Source organism: Gopherus evgoodei, chromosome 4 (assembly GCF_007399415.2).
Source record: "Gopherus evgoodei ecotype Sinaloan lineage chromosome 4, rGopEvg1_v1.p, whole genome shotgun sequence".
Classification (NCBI taxonomy): domain Eukaryota; kingdom Metazoa; phylum Chordata; order Testudines; family Testudinidae; genus Gopherus; species Gopherus evgoodei.
Genome location: NC_044325.1, coordinates 27,025,191 through 27,043,349, shown reverse-complemented (window position 1 = coordinate 27,043,349; position 18,159 = coordinate 27,025,191).

Sequence of the window (18,159 nt, the reverse complement as noted above, 5' to 3'; positions counted from 1 at the left end):
GACTTTAGATTTCTTCACATGCTTCACTCGAAAAGCTCGTGCTAAGTTGGAAGTAAGTGTTTTGTTTTTTTTTACAGAGCCCTGGGCAGAGTGGGCGAGAAATCAACCTTAGCTGAAACGAGTCTATTCGTTCCTGTTCCCTTTGAATCTTTAAGTGGTGGTGTTTGTGAAAAGGAGTGTAAACGCAGGGCATTGGTCCGATCGTCTTAGTTAGCCGCTCTGCCTTGTGAGGAGCTATAGAAACACAGGATCTAACTAGATCACATTTACATACATATTAATAAAGCTCCCGTGGTGGCAGTTCTGCCTTCACGTATTGTACAAGTATCTCTATGAGCTCTCATTTCAGATCCCTTACAGAAAAAGATAAAAAGAGGTCTTTGGGGTTTCCTTGTATATTTGTCTGCAATGATTTTACATCATTTCTCATAGACTCATAGACTCTAGGACTGGAAGGGACCTCGAGAGGTCATCGAGTCCAGTCCCCTGCCCTCATGAAAATGATGTAGTTGTAGCACCAAATTTGTGGGTGATATAATAACACAAACTGTATATTTTTTTTGTAGCAAAACACTTTGTAGCAGTAAACGGGACTGCAAAACAACAACCAGAGGAACAGTTTGGTGGGTCTCTTTCATTTATAGCTTTGATAGCCATTAATATGAGACCGAGAGCACCGCTGAGTCACCTTATTTTCTTTGTCATGAGTGAGGTAGGATGAGCCTTAAGTGAGAACACTGGCGTATTTCAGGCTGTCAGTCAAATGAAAGCTGAGGGGGCTAACGCGTTATCTGCTACCACTCCCCAGATCTCTTGACAGAGCCACAAGGGATGCAAAGTTAGCTCTTTCTTTAGACTTGGGCTTGTCCCACTTTTTGTCTGTCACTTGCTGACGTCTTCGGGACCAGATTTGGGAAGTAACATCCCAGCAACATTGACACCCCCAATGCTTATCTCCAGTGCTCTGCTCCTTGGGAATCTTCTGCCTTTCCAGCTGAGTTCTGTGCCTCCATCCTCGTTCCAAACATTCACTGAGTGACAGCTGAAATGTGGGGGCCTGATCCTTCACCCCTCCCGCATTAAGGCGGAGTGGAGGGGGAGCCACACAACCCCAAACAAACCTCCAAAGAAGAAAAACCCCACCCATCTAAGTCTGGAGCAGACGGGAGCTTTGTGTTAAGTCAGGGATGCAGGATCGGGCCCTCCGCGTCTGTGAGAGACAGGTTCCTGCAGACATGAGGGCAGCCTGTTTGTATCTTGGACCCAAGCACTAAATGGTCGATGCTGCCCCCCGTGAGGGCAGTGGCAAAACTTCCACTGACTTCAGAGGGGGTAGGATATTTGTGATCCGAGTGCCTCTCTTGCTAACCAGGAGGCAGCTCCTTTCCTGTCTCTCCTACTTAGGGTTTTTGTTTGTGTGTTTGTTTGTTTCTGTATCACTTTCCAGGCAAAAGCAAGACAATGGGATGAACTACAGGGTGTGTGTGTGGGGGGGAATTTTATTAACACCCTCCTTTCAGTGAAAGGGACTCTGCATGAATCACGAGAAGATGCCACTTGGGTGCTTGCATGCCATGAAATGAACGCCCGGGTTTCCGAATCTAACTGAAACCCAAAGAACAAGGGGGACCGGTAAAGTTCTCCGTTGCTGTTGGGAGGAGCGGAGTGGGCTTTATCATCAGGGCTGTCGCTATTGCTAATGAATGCAAGGCAGGGATTGCTGCTTGTGTCTTTGCAAAACGCGGCGTATTAAGTGCCACGGCTCGATAGAATAGACTGAGTACAGATACGCTGTGAGGTCCCGCAGCTGGCACAACTGTGCGAAAAGTTGGGACGCTATTAGAGACGGGCTGGTATCTTCCCGGTGAGAGCCCGTTTAAAAAAGTTGTTCCATAATGTAACTATATCGAACGTTATCTCGGTTTGGAGGCTCACTCGGGACTCAGTTTGCATGGGAGGGGGGGGGAATCACTCCTCAATCCAGCACTAACAAATCCTGAAATTTGGGAAACAGTGCGATGCTCCTGTTGTCCTCTGCTTTCTAATGTTGGTTTCAATCAGCTTCCCCCAGCCATGATTTCACGGGGATTTAAACTCCTTGGAATTTTTTGAAATAACAAAGGCCTCTAGGATATCGATGTGGCAATAAAATCTTCCACTTAAACTTATGACAGAAAACGTTTCAGCCTGTCTCTCAATGATCATGAAAATATGAATCTGGACATCACAAAAGAAAGACATCTCGTTTGTCTTTCTCCTGTTCTCTAAAATCTCCCTGCTTTGTGGTCTTTAAATACGGCAGATTTATGGTCATTCTTTTTTTTTTTTAAACTTGGACAACTGAACTCAAACTGGTAAATTCATCAGCCTCTAGATTCACTGTAAACATCTGCAGCTTCATTATTCCCATCAACAATTAGGGAACTTAAAAGTGAGGATGTCTGGCCTGGAAGTGATTGTATATTGCACCCAAACTGTGCATTCTTGTTGGTAAGGAGTGGAGCGATCTATGAATCAATGCGTTTAACACTTTAACATAGAGTTTGTGTTTCTTAATTGAAACTGATCAAATAATAGTACTTCCTTTTACAACCAAAAAGCAGGCATTTTTCATTCTACTGGGAAGTGGTAATATTTTAGGGAAATAAGGAGCAGTGTCTGGGATTGGCTGTCAGCATTTTTTTCATGTGGTGCTGGATTCTGATCTCCCCTTACTGCCGTTCTCCACCTGGGTAACTCCATTGACTTACCAGAGTCCCTGCTGATTTCTGGATCAGGTCTATGGTTCCAGTTTTACAATGTCCCCAAACACACTGCTTTTGCCTCCTGTTTGTGGTCTGCAGGTCAATGCCATAATGATAGATCCCATGTTCCCCTCACCTCAGCTGACACTTTGAAATGTAATTTAGGATAATTAGGCAACCTCAGTGCCTGATGCACCAGAGGTTTGATAATACCATGGTAAAAGGCCACAGTGATGCAAAGCTTTTACAGAACAGCAACTGAAGTCTTTTTTTGAGCCAACTGTTCCACCTGGACCACACAACAAATTATTGTTTTCAATTACCACCTGTGTACTCCTTCCCATGCATCGTATTGATGTAAAATTACAACAACACTAGTATAAATAAGTTATGCTGTGGTAGTAAAATGGAAGAAATTTTGTTGTAGCAATTATGTTCAGCAAGATGACAAAATAAATTTCCAGTGCTGTGCTTGCAGTAACCTGGGGAATTTAAACCTCATAATTTCCATTCATTTCAGATAATTTGGAGTAATTTCTATATGTAATAACTCTGTAATGAAAAACACAGCGGTACTGAAGTGATTTCAACTCTGTTTTTTTTTTCTATGGTATACATGGCACAAAATAAATAATAAAAATAATATTTCCTTTTGTATGTGTTGAGTAATTCTCTCAGCAAAATCATAAACTAATACCAGGACTAAATCTCTGTCCATGAAATGAAAAATAAATTGAGTTAAAGAAAGTGAAAAAGTATGAAAGGCCTTGGATGTTTTATTGTGACTTTATTAAATTGTATCATCTCTATGCTCTATTGTATCCCCCAGGGTTACTGTTCCAGGGAAGGGCATACAGATAGATGGGTACGTGTCCCTTGATCAAAAGGAGAGGTGGTTGGAGCCATATTTCTGAACATATTTAATTCAACACTTTAGTTTGTAAAAATAGAAACTGTAAATGAAAAGTGAGAGGTGCAAGCATGTACAGGATAAAATAAATAAGTTGTTTGTGGCCATTGATTTGCATTAGTGTGTTGAATAGTAAATTACTTGGAAGACTGTAAACATATGCATTCACTGAATAAGTTCCAATATAAAGGATTCACCTTTAATTAAAGACAAGAGAGACATTATTGAAGAGCGGGGTTTGTGTCCTACCTACAGTCATGACACAAAGCAATTATTACATAGTTAATATGAAACCATATGTGTTACTTTGTGGCAAGTACATAGTAATTCCACTGAAAATAACAGTAATAAAACATAATATTATTATTGTGTACTTATATATCACTGTCCTCTCCAAGTGTTTTACAAGTGTGGTTATGGATTGAAATACTTGCTTTACAGGTGAGAAAAATGAGGCATAAAGAGAGTAAGTAACCTGGGCAAGGCCACATAGCTAGTCTGTGGCAGAACTGTGTGATTATTTAGGCCAGCACTATTTAGGCCAAGTCCTGTATGCTAATCCAGTGGCTCTCAACCTTTCCACACTACTGTGCCCCTCCAGGAGCCTGATTTGTCTTGGGTACCCCCAACTTTCATCTCACTTAAAAACTACTTGCTTACAAAATCAGACATAAAAATACAAAAGTGTCACAGCACATTCATACTGATAAACTGCTTACTGTCTCATTTTTACCATATAATTATAAGATAACCCAATTGGAATATAAATATTGTACTCTCGTTTCATTGTATCATATATAGAGTGGTATAAAGAAGTCATCATATGTATGAAATTTTAGTTTGTTTATGTAGCCTGTTGTAAAACTAGGCAAATATCTAGATGAGTTGATGTACCCCTTGAAAGACCTCTGAATACCCTCATGGGTATATGTACCCCTGGTTGAGAACCACTGCTTTAATCAATAATCCTATTTCTCAGTGGCATCATAATGAGCCTTCCTTTTAAACAATGGCAGTTGAATTGCTGTTTTATTGCCCGATATTATGCAATTAATTTTTATCTCCACTGTCATTATATCTCCTATTATGAACAATACAGTCAGGATCTATGAATGAGCAAGCTGGTTGACAAGCAATAAGAGCTGGCTTAAACCTCAACCCTGCCATGACGGAAGTGAATGAGAACATTCTCAATGATACAAACTGATTCAGGTACATTCTCCCAAGCTACACACAAGCCCTGCACCTAAGGTCTGTTCTTCCTTCAACTTATTCTGTTTTTGCTGGTGCCCATTGTGAGGTCTCATCTGGTCTGGAAGGCTCTGCTTGGCCAATTGCTGTCTTTACATCTGCCTCCATTGCCATGACTACAGATCAGGGCGCTACCGCTTATGTCGATGTAAAAGACTCCTCCCTGAGCAACGGAAGTTACAGTGGCCTAAGGGCTGTCCACAGAAGTGATATGTCGTCAGGAGACACTCCCGCCAACATACCTTCTGCCTCTTGAGGAGGTGGAGTGATTATTCCAACGGGATAGCACTCTCCTGTCAGCATAGCGCATCTCGCCAGTGACACAGCTGCATCAGTGCAGCTGTTCTGATGTAGTGCTGTAGTGTAGACTTGCTCTGATAGAAATCCTTTGATCTGAGGATGCCCTGAAGCATGCAATGCTGCATCCAGCCTCCTGGACTACTGAAACATTTTGCGAGGACCTTCCAGTGGCCTTGAGGGAATATCAGGAAACTAGAGGAATCAGAGGATCAGATCAGACTTTGTTGGGAGAGACAGAGAGAATGAAAAGGGGGGGTGGGGGTGCTGAGATTGACAATGTGGACATTTAAATCCAAGCCAGTGGGGTTAGACAGGAAACCAACCACAGTTAGGGGAAAGAGGAAGGAAATAGGTGTAGGGCTCATTGGGGTAGCAATTGTGTGATGGAAAAGATCAGTGTAAAGAAGTATGTGAGGCCTTGTCTTCACTGCTAAAAAAATGTGTATTTTTTACCTCAGGGTAACTAACACATGTGAGCCATCCTGAGGTAAAAACACAATGAAGACCAGGGACTGTAGTTTTACCCTGAGGTAAATTCACCAAGGTCGACACCTGGAGGGCCTAGAAGTCTGCTTATCTCATAGTAAAACTAAAATGCCCGTCTTCGCTGAATTTTTATATCAGGATAGCTCATGTGTGTTAGATACCCCCATAGTAAAAATGTACCTTTTTAGCAGTGCAGATAAGGCCTAAAAGTGTTGGCAAGAAGAATGTGATGTGTGAGATGGAGAGTCAGACAACTGCAGAAAGTTTGGATACGTGCATGCATTTGGACTGGCTTGTTGAAGATGGGTGAATACCTCAATATTCAGATATCTTAGGGACTTACATGGCCCCCATTACCATGGTATCTGATCACCTCACCATCTTTTAATGATTTATCCTCACAATACCCCAGTGAAGTAGGGAAGGGCTATTATCCCCATTTTACAGCTGAGGAAATGAAGCACAAAGAGACTAAATAATATGTGCTAGGTCATACAGGACATTTGTTATGGAGCAGAAATATGAACCCCAGTCTCCTAAGTCTGATTTTCAAGATATATGGGTTCAAGTTCCCTACTCTTCAGTGGATATGGAGGAATATTTGAATCTGGAAACACTTATGGCAGGAAACATAAGGTAGGCAAGGGGTCAGCCACAGTGCAATAGCACACAGCAGATGGTTTTAAAAATAAAATTCCCATCACCAGCCCCCGTACAAAATAAATAGAAATGAAAACTAAGTTCTAAAGTTAAAGGTAGGTCAGGGTCAACAGCAGCATGTAATGAATGGCAGGGAGCTGAAAAATTCAGATCCATTCATCAACAGAGTCTTTAAAAGCGTACACCCAAAATGAACTTTTGGTCCAAGTTTAAGGGCTGCTTTTGAATGGTAGGTAGATTTTATGTGATGCTATTGCTGCTACCGAGACCAGGAAACCTCCGCTAGAGGTGATGGCCATTACAGCAAGTGCCAGGGTTAGGTTTTCAAATCTTTTTTTTAAAACAATCCAATTTTTTTTTAAACTGACCCCAATCTCAGCTCCACCAAAATACAAAATCCATTCCCCAAATGGCAGGAAACCAAAGAGTTTTTTTAGTATAAATCACAATAAGATTGGATCCACAGTTTCCAAATATAATTTTTAAATGAGTATATTAATAACCCTAGGCAAATGAACAATTGTCCCACAAACTACCCTCCCAAACCAATGAGTGTCTCTCTCCGCAATACCCATAAATGTTTCTCTTCTCCTCACAAATGGAAACATCCTCCTGGTGTCTGCTGCCATTTGGAGCCTGACTCTGCGAACACTACATCTTCAGTGCAAAAAAGTGCATCTTGATGTAAAATACCAGTGAAGACAGTGCCCTTTGTCTCCATTAGCTTGAGTGAGCTGCCATGATATAAAAACAATCCTTTCTGAGGTGAAGACAAAAGCATGAGTAACTTTACATACATGGGTAGTCACACTGTGGGATCCCTTGGGCATGAAATCACTCATATCAAAGAATTGTGGTCTTTAATGTAAACTCCTCAGGGCAAGGACCATGTTTTCCTTTAGGTACAGTGCTGAGAATGCTGCCAATTCTTACCCGATATATGAATTCACAACATAGCAACACAATAATGCTAACAACATTCCTCCACCTCACCCCCACCAATTAAGTGCATAATGAATGTGCGTGAGAGACGAAAGCAGCAGTGGAGGCCTGGCGTGACACATTAAACTATATCTCCAGTCTGCCTCCTCCTCCACCTCTTTCTTTTCCTCCCCCTCACCATGTGGCATCCTACTCTCCTGCTGCTCTCCTACTATGTCTCTGCAACCTCTCTGATGAGGCACAGTACTGTAGCAGCACGAGCAGTAGGAGCAGCATTAGAGCCTGCCAGTCCCTGCCTAATAATCCCCCCATGATGCAGTCCTTTCAGGTCAAGACCTAGGAAAACTCTTTCTTCTCCCACTGCTGTGGTGCTGATTGTCACACAGCTAACGGGAGAGGTGATGGCACTGAGTCTGCAGCCTTTTTTGTAACTGGTGGAGGAGATGGACACAGGCTGTAGGCAGCTGATGTTTGTTCCACACCAGAGATATATTATCCCCTCGAGCTCTACCTACTCTGGAAAAGTGCTGCTGCTGCCATGCCTTTCATTTATCCGGCAGTCTGGAAGGAAATGTTTCAAAAATTCTCAAGGATGTGTTTATGGTAGGGCTTGGAGGTATCAGTCACTCCACCACTGGTAGCTAGACAGAGCTCCATGCACACTTTCAGAGCTCACTGGAGTACTTAACTATTCTGCAGCTGCTACCAGCCCATTCCTACCCTTCTTCCATTTCTACAGCAGCTTTCTCAGTTCTCCAGCCAATGCCACCACCAATATCATTACACCAGCTTGACATATGGTGTCATGCCTAAACCTTGCCCAGTCAACGAGAAATCCCCCAGTGGGGTTGACAGGCTAGTAGTCAATAATGATGCTATGGCAACATCTGCTGCTTTGCTCATACACTCATTTTCGTGGTCACCAGGTTTTATAGCTGGATTCAGCCACTCGCTGGCTGTGGGGTGACGTAACTTCTCTGTTCTTCTGGTTACCTGTTATGAAGGAGGAACTGCAGCACGAAGTGCACCAAGAGGTGGGAATCCCTATGGACCTCAAATAACAAAATTCAAGGCCAACAGCAGCAACAGGATGAATAACAATAGTAGCAGCTCCAACACACCGAGAGATTTCACAACTTGAAGCCTAGGTAGAGTATGTCCCTGCTGTTTGTCACTGTGGTGACTGATATACTGAGGTGACTGACTTTTTTAAGGGTGAAAAAATTGTGTCTCTCTGGACTGAAACAATAATAACTCTGGACTTGGGGAATAAAAGTTCAAAGACAGCAGTATCATCCCTTATAAAAGCATCTGCTGCACACTAGCTTTCCACAGACCAGGCACAAATGCATCACTCTCATATGATAGCCACTAGCTCTCAAAAGTACACATCAGCACTTTCAATGAGATTGTAAACCATGCCTTTGGGCTAGCCACTGTTTCAGTGTTGACAACTCGCAGGATTATATCGAAAGTCTTGTGATATTTAGTAGTTTTCTGAAAGCTCCAGCTCCCAGATTCATGTGATTCCATGGTAATCTCAGTTTTAATTAAAATAAAGTTAAGTTTCTAGCAGAAAAAAAGCTTGAAAAAGTGACCCACGTGCATCCTTAAGGCTCAGCAACCAGAAGGCAAAGAAAAAGAATCCAGCTTTTATTATTTTAAAAAATCTCATGATTTTTAATCCAATCCCATGATTTTGTACAGCCAAACTCATGATTTTTGAGTGCTCACAGTTACCAGTTTGCTTGCTTGACATGCTTCAACTTGTCATTTAGCATAATAACACTGTGAAAATGAACCACCAGCCATTGTCACAGCAGGCAGCCGAGCTTAGGGCTTTGGCTGACAAAGAGCAGCCACCATCCCATTGCAGGCTGAGTCATGCCTGGCAATGCGCAGGTGCACAATGAGGAAGGGAGGGAGCCAGGCACAACAGCAGTCCCTGAGTGCAAGGACTGCTCCAAGCTAGTGCCAGCATCCCTGGAGGGCTGGGTATAATGAAGGTGTGACAGGTAGGAGTGCTGGCAGAAGGCTAACATTTTATTTCCTGCCCCCAATCACATGATACTGGTCAGGGTTACGGAAGGTAGCTATAGGGATTAGATATGGCACAGCCTATCCCTTCCTCTCTTCACTAGCTGTGATAGCTGGCACTGCACAGCATGGAGTACATGCTTCATCCATGGCAGTATTTATGTCCACCCACTGATGGACTGAAATGCTGTCCTGTGACTCTGAGGCAAGCTACTAAGATTTAACTCCTCATTGGCACAGGCATGTTCCCACATGCATAGGATCTTGATTTTTTCCTGATTAATATTGGGAAACATTTAGGTGCCTTGAGGAGACTAATTTTATAGCTCTTTGGGACACTGAGTGTTCAGACTCCATGTTCCTAGAGCTGATTCAATTAGAATCTTTCAGTTTTCTGAGATTGGTCCGTTGCCCTCAAACATTACAAATTTCTAGATTTCCAAGCCAGCAGGGATAGTTATGATTTGACAATCTACATAACAAAGCCAAAGAACCTCACCCAATAATTTCTGCATCAAGCCCATAACTTCTGCTTGAACTCTAGCATATCTTTTAGGAAAATATCCAGTCTTGACTGAGGCCCAGCACCTGAAAGTATTCAGGCAGCTCACCACTGTCCCACTGCCCATTAGAAATCAATGGGAATTAGATGCCTAAATACCTTTGAGGACCTAGGCCTTAAAGGGTATGTCTACACAGCATCTAGGAGCAAGGCTCCTAGCCCAGGTCCCAGACTTGTGTCAGCAGGGCTTGCATTAGTCTTCTAAAAATAACTGTCTAGATGTTGTTGCTCAGGCTCTGAAGCCTGAGGAGAGTGGGGACTTCAGAGCCTGAGCTACAGCTCGAGCCACAACATCAAAACACCCTCTACACTGCTATTTTTGGCATGCTAGCCCAAGTCCTGCTAGCACACGTGTGTGGCCCCCGGGCTGGTGGCTCACTCTCAGATGCTGTTCAGACATACCCAAAGACTGTAGGTGATAAAGAATCCACCACTTTCCTGGGTAAGTTGTTCCAGTAGTTAGTTACCCTCGTTAAAAATTTACACCTTTTTTCTAATCTGAATTTGTCTAGCTTCAGCCTCCAGCAATTGGATCTCATAATGCCTGTTTTTCTAGATTAAAGAGCTGTCTACTGTTAAAAAACTCTTCCCCATTTAGGTACTTTTAGATCGTGAGCAAAACACCTCTTAACCTTCTTTTTGATAAGCTAATTGAGCCTCTTCATCCAAAGCAGGTTTTCCAGACTTCAGATCATTCTTGTAGCTCTTTTCTGAACCCTTTCCAACACTTATGTACGTTTTAAACTGCTCAAGTTCTGAGGATAAATCAGAGTGATACACATACTCAAAAAAGGTTGAACCAAGGCAGCCCTCTAGAAATCAGTCAATCAATTATAGCTATGTTAAGCAGCCGTCCAGGAGGGTTAGTTTTCTTTATATATATTATAAAAGGTGGAACAGGAGAAGGACTTTCAGATGACTTGGAACCATCAAATTGTGCTATAACTAATCTGCACAACCACATGATTTTATTGCTGTTGCCCTTGTCTCTGCTCTCCCTTCTCTCCTTTTGGAGCACTCACATTTTGCACCTTGCTTCACATTAGATTGTTTGCTCTTCAGGGCAGGGACTCTGGACCCAATTTTTAAATGCATTTCGGTCCCCAAAGATGCAGATTGGTGCCTACGAGGATTTTCAAAAGCACCTAGGTACCAAACTCCTATTGAAATCAGCAGGAGTTGAGCACCTAGGTGCTTTTGAAAAGACCAGTGGCAGTCTATTTCCATCTTTATGGTCTTAAATACCTTTGAAAATCTGACCCAAGTAGCTAAGTGGCTAGCGCACTGGACCGGGACTCAAGAGAACTGGGTTCCAGTGCTTGGTGACCTTGGGCAAGTCACTGCACTGTTCCATGCCTCAGTTTCCCCATTCGCTAAATGAGAAAAATTATACTTACCTCCTTTGTAAAGAGCTTTGAGATCTACACCGGCAAAGTGCATGTAAGAGTCAGCTTTTTTAATAGTAGCCATCATCATCGTCATCCAGTTTAATGTCTGTAAGGTCTCTGGGAGAGGGATTTTCTTCTTATCACTTGCTTGTACATTGCCTCATGCAATATAGCCCTGATCCCTGGTTGAGAACCCCAGGCACTACCAACATATTATTTATTTATTTATTTATTTTTTATTATTATTGTTATTGTTATTGTTATTATTAATAATAAATCAAAGAGAATGAAAGGGCATATTTTATCAACTATTGTTGCTTATATGTGTTAACCCGATTAACATTTCAAAATGTATCTATAACAAAATATGCCACTTTTAAGTATATACTTTATATTTTACATTTATATGTTGGAATAAAAAGACAGGCATGGTTAGTACTGTTGTACAGTTAGTGTTACCTTTACACTCATACACTTATCATGAAAAATGTCCCACTTACAATCTCTGCCCATTGCTATTTTTGAAGGCAATTACTGTATACAGCTTTCATTTGAGATTTTTTGTAAAGCAAAATCAATTGAGAAGGACATTTTATACTGGCAAAGATCCGTTATTGGCTTTCACCAACAAAAGAAACAACTGCTTCCTTTCAAATTTCTCACCAGAAGTGAGGAGACCTCAGTTATTACATTAATATTGGTTGCTGTTTTACCAATAATTAATGTATGTGTAAGTAGCTACAGATAGTTGTATACACTGAAACTGTACAGTCAAAGAAATACAGTGGGCCTCATTCGCACTGATGTAAGTAGAATTACTCCAGATTTAAATTCGTGCAACAGGTTTTAGAATCCAGCCCATAATCTGTAATAAGAAATGTACAAACATGTGGCTACATGCCAGCTTGTAGGCATAGAAGGCAAACCACAAATTTAGCCATCTATTTAAAATATAGGCTAAGGGAATAACTTCTGATGATTATATACATTAAGTGTATAAGGCCTATTGTGAAATATACATTGCACTTTATAAAACAATAACATAGAAGCTCTGGGCCTGATTCTCCACTACCCGCCTGTCCATAGTGAGTGTAAAATACTACCAAGTCAGTACAGTAGTGTTTTACACCAGCTCTTCACACAGCTTGCACCGGTGTTAAATGTCTAAGCAAGGCAGCTGAGAATGAGGCCTTCTCTGGTTATGATGCAAGGGTCAGAGATTACATGGGCCAGTTTCTCCAGCCCATTCTAGCTCCTTTTTATTGCTCTGGTGGTGCAAAGGAAACAGAAATTAGCCAGATCTCCTCAGCATGCATAGAGCTGGCTTGATTGGCTGCTTCACCCGCAAGTGGTGTGGAGGATAACCTTGTGGCAGAGCACAGTGCTCTGGCTACCCTGGCTGGCGGATGGCTCTGGGATGCTCTAGTATATGATGGGGCTGAGGTGCTCATAGAACTGGCCCTAGAATCAAGGAGCTGCTGTTGGTTCCTTTGTGCCCCCGGTCCACCTGTTAGCTATGCTGGACACAATGGGCAATGGGAAGGGTACTGTCTTTATCTCACAGTGAGAGAATGCTGCCTAAGCACAATCTGTTGACCCCGATGCTTGCTGCCTTTTCTGATACCCAGGATACTGTCAGCTCAGCCCCCACTTATGTTGATGCCAGCACCCACGTTGGGATGGCTGGAAAAGGAACATGTTCCGAATCATCATGCCACAACATGGAGACCTTGTTCATTTCCTCTGTGCGTGACAGAATTGCTAGCTCCAGTCACCAAAGAGCAGCAATTGTTACAGGCTAGAAAAGAAGGGAGCTTGGGAAAACAGGGAGGAAATATTGGAGGAACATGATTTTGCTCTGTTTTCCTGGAAGAGGGGCAAAGGGGAACGCAGCAACTAGAGGAAATTAAAAGTTTCTTTGTATTGCTTCTATAAATGCTATGGGCCTGATTCTTCAGCTTATCGCTCTGGTTTTGTGTCAGTGCAACTTCACTGACTTCAGTGCACTTATACCAGTATAAGACCAGCATAAGGGAGTAGAGAATCCAGCCATACGTTTTTAAAAATAGATGAGAAAAAAATAGTTGAATGAAAAGCCCTGCTTCCTTGGTGTTAATGGAAAGTCTCTTTGTGTTTAATACTGTGGAAAAAAAATTGTCCAAGAGCAATTGAACCAAATGTAAATATTACCCCCTACTAGCACTGCCAAGACCAATGAGAAGCTAGATTATCTGCCTCATAAACGCTCACCATTTAAGTTAGATCAGTGCCAGGGGCTGGTTTAACATAGGTACCTGATTTTCTAGCACTTTTCTTTTATGATTTTTTATTTCTCTTTAGCAAATGTCATGCTCATGAAAGGCATCAGACTGAGCGCTCTTGAGACCGAAGTCCTCTAGTTATCCACAGACCGGCTGCAGTAGCACTGCATCACAAGTTGCCCTCATCTTTATTCTGGAAGGCCAAACACTGGGAAATTCATTCTGTCTCAATGTCTGCTCAACTGTTGGCCAGTGAAGTGCTATTGAAAATTTCGCAATATGAAATAAATAGATTGCAGAAGGCAACAAAACTCATTCTTCATTATTACTGTAAACTAGGTATGTGTTTGCATGATGAATAGTTTGGGGAATACTATAAGAAAGAGTCAGCAACATTCTTTCATATATAAATGGCACTCACATGTCTTTTTATTCATTTCCCACAAACATTTGTAAGAGCAATTCTTTTCTGTTCATTCCAAGAACATTCCCAGAAAGTGAAAATCTTGCAACCATTACTCTGTATGTTGTGCTCCAATCCAGCAGAGCAATTAAGCATGTGCTTAACTTTAAGCACAAGTCATCCCATTGACATAAGTGCTTTGCTAAATCAAAGATATATTCCTCCTATCCAAGTTATTTGTCTTTGCAGAATGATTCACTTTTGGACAGCTTCCTATAGATTGATTGTAAACTACCAAAGTCGGTACTAGAAAATGAGGCTCAGTTCTGCAATGCCTCCACGTGGGTGCTTCATTGACTTGCATAAGTGCATCACTAGGTGTATGTCAGGACAAAATTCAACCCTTCTTTTTTAGAAAAAAACCTTTGCAAGGCCCAGACATCTCCAACTTTGTCACAGATCTAGTAAAATTGGAGGAGCAGCTTTAGATGGATGAAGTGATGCTAAAGCTCTTTAAAATTTATATTGTGTTTTACATGAAACTGAAAACAGTTAGTATGTTGTGAGTTTATCTTTGTGATGTGAGTTTTTGTCCAGTTTAATCAAATTCCACATACCTGATGTTGTTTTGCAAAGTTTGCTGGTCTGTGACGTTTGCTGGCCCATAATGTTAGTTGGGCAACTCTTTACAAAACAGGGTCAATTTTCAAAGAGGAATGCACCCTAGCAAAAGCTGCAAGTATACCTAACATGAGATGAGAAAAAGATTTCCATGTCCTTTGCCTTTTTGCAAAGGGCTTGATCCTCCAGGTGCTCAGCAACTCTTATGGAATACTCAGCACCCTGCACTGCAGTGGCTACACAACCTTGGTCACCCCACAGAAAGAACACGTTAGGGGGATTTGCTAAAAATCTACAAAGAAACTGGACACAGGCAGCATGAGTGTCCTTCTTCCATAACAGTGAAGGAAAGAGTATGACATTGGCAAGATTAAAAGAACCAAATAGCTATAGCACAACTAAAGAAGTGATGATAGTCATAATAATGTAGTGAGCCAGCTAGCTGGTGTGCATCCAGTGCACTCTGCTCTGAATCAGAACTGCTTAATGGTGATAGATGTACTATGGTATGCCCTTTAGCACAAGTAGTACGGCCTTATGCATTTGGAACTAGGGTGACCAGATGTCCCAATTTTGTAGGGATAGTCCCAATATTTGGGGCCTTTTCTTACATAGGCTCCTATTACCCAGCACTCCCTGTTCTGATTTTTCACCCTATTTAGAAAACAAGAAACTGAGAACTGGTCCCACTGTTATTGCAGTATAACACCAACTGCAAAGACCTATGTGACCATGTACCTGTTGCAACAGTTTATATTTTTAGTGCCTTTCATCCTGAAGGTTTAATGTCTATCAGTAAAGGGATTAGGTAGCTAGATGTCCAAGGAAGTGGAAATGAACCTTTGGGGGATTATGGCATGTTCTGCCTGACCAGTTCTAAAAGCAGAGAGCTGCTTTAAGTGTCCACTTTAGCCTAGGAAGGCAACTTTTGACAAGTGTGCAGTTCCGTGCACAGTTTCACTGCTAGAAACTTTGCAGATGCTCATTGAAAAAGACATGACTCTGGTGCCATTTAACCACAGACAACTTTTGGGGAAAGTTTATTCTCACTGCCTTCAATTATGCATTTGTTTTTTCTCCTTTTAGTCAGCCCACTTTGTATTTCACAACTTGGAACATAATCTGACATTAAAAGACTCCACCCCCTGCTCAGGTTTCCCCAGGTCACAGAAGAGTATCTTTCTGCCCCTTAACGATAGTGGAACCATGCCTGTTTGTTAAATATAACAGCTAGCAATCAAATTAATCGTTTGCATTCAGACAGACTTCAGGGCTAAATATACAGTGCACGTCCAGATAGTCATTACACATTTTCAAAGGTAGGAGTGGAGAGATTGTTTTGTCTTTCTTCACTCTTAATTCTGACAATTGCAAATATGCTGCAGGCTTCTCAGTTCAAAAGCACCATCATACCATCATAGCTAACTCCTAGTGCACAGAACAAATGAGATCTCTTGGGTGACCACTACAGCATTCTGGAGTGGAGAGTATTTCATATTTTGTCAGTGTTGCGGTGAAAGCAAAAAAATCTTCCAAAACATCCTTCATGTATATATTCAGACTCTTGATATTTTCATTCTGCACTTTAAGAGCATAAGATCATTGGAGACCCTCATTCTAAGAAGGATCATGGAAATACATTGTCAAACCCTTTTAAAATGTTCCCTTAGATATCTGATCTTATGAGGCAGCTGGGCTTTCAGCAGTTGTGAGTTACTTAGTTAGCTACCACTGTTAGAATTTGTTGCAGCTCAGCCTCTTGGAATAATTCTTGTCAAAGAATCATTATGGATTAGGCCAGCCTTAAAAGGTTAATTTATATACAACTGCTGGAGCTTGTATTGACCCATCTTACACTGGCCTAGAGCACTGAAGGTTTTATTGCCACTCTGTATAAACAGAAGTTCCAGATAACTGAATATCGTTGACAAGATGCACTTAACTCTTTCAGGGGTAGGGAAGGACTTAGAAAAGGGAGTGAGGAGCAGTTGGATAGGAAAAGAGTATGATTACAAACCCAAATCTCTTTGCTTTTAGTTCCCAACTACACTACAAAGAGCTACACCTCTACTCTGATATAATGCGACCCGATATAACATGAATTCGGATATAACGCGGTAAAGCAGAGCTCCAGGGGAGGTGGGGCTGTGTGCTCCGGCAGATCAAAGCAAGTTCGATATATCATGGTTTACCTATAACGCAGTAAGAGTTTTTGGCTCCCGAGGACAACGTTATATCGGGGTAGAGGTGTAGTATGTCTTGAAACCCAGTTACAACATAGTAGCACCAAACATGGTTTATACATAACAAATACAGGTATGCTCAAAGTCATCATCATGACCAAGGAATATGATTAAAACAAGTCTGAACAATGTGGCTTTTAGGACTGAGAGGGCCAAAATATGTTTTAACCATGACCTCAAATCTTCTACAGCCTGGGAAAAGTTCAAGGTTTTAGCCTGATTGAGAAAGATAGTTAAAACATAGTTCAGTCTTGTCTACACTACAAACCAATCTGTGTCTCAATTGTCTACACTGTGTAGTCTTGGAGATGTGATTCAGTTGTGTTTTGATTGGGTTCCCAAATCATGCTAAAAACTTGGTAAAATATAAGGTGTTTTCATGCAACTGGAACATATAGTTTAATCTCACCTATACTACAAGGTGAAACCATCTTTAACTATATCAGGTGCTAGCTACAGTGTTGTAAATACAGGGCCGGCTCTGCCTTTTTTGCCACCCCAAGCAAAAAAAATCCCAAACAAATGAAAAAAACCAGGGTTCAGGGAGGCCGGAGTGGAAACCAAAAAAAAAAAAAAAAATCAGAGTGCAAACTTTCGGTGCCACTTACTTGATGGCTCACGACCGCCTCCCCCCTGCTATGCTGGCAAGCCTCTGGGCAGGCGAAGGCTGCATTCTGGCTAGCGTGACTCCCTGAGCTGCAGACATGCCCCGAGCAGCGGAGTGCTAGCAGGGCGGGAAGCAGGGGGGAGAGAGAAAAGGGGGTGGCCAGGGCTTCCTTCAGCTGGGGCGCTCGCCACTTGGTCCCTCCTGCTGCTCTACCTTCCGGGAGGGCTCCGCACCACTCCCGCCTGCAGGTGAATTGAATGTCGTCAGTCGGAAGGAAGGACAGGACCTGGGCTGCCGGGCTTGCTGTAGACCTGGCACCAGCTGGGGCAGACGAAGTGTGCCGCCTGCTCCCAGCAGGGCACTCCCCTCCTCTGCGCCGCCGCCTCCTACAGTGGTGCACTGAAAGTTGTCAGTGAAACAAAAGAAAAACAAAGAAACAAAAAAACACCAGGGCACAAGATGGCTGGAGCTGCGAACAAAAACAAACCAAAAAAAAAGGCAGCCGTGCCACCCTAGGATTGGACAGAATGCCGCCCCTTGGAATCTGCCGCTCCAAGCACGAGCTTGCTTGGCTGGTGCCTGGAGCCGGTCCTGTGTAAATAGGTTCCACAGCACAGTAATATTTGGATATTGTGGACAGGGCCTCTGACATCTTGATTTACTGTACAGTGGAATTAGGAAACATCAGATGCTTGCCTAGCCAATAACTCTCACTCCATATGCAGTGATACAGTCTCTTATTCT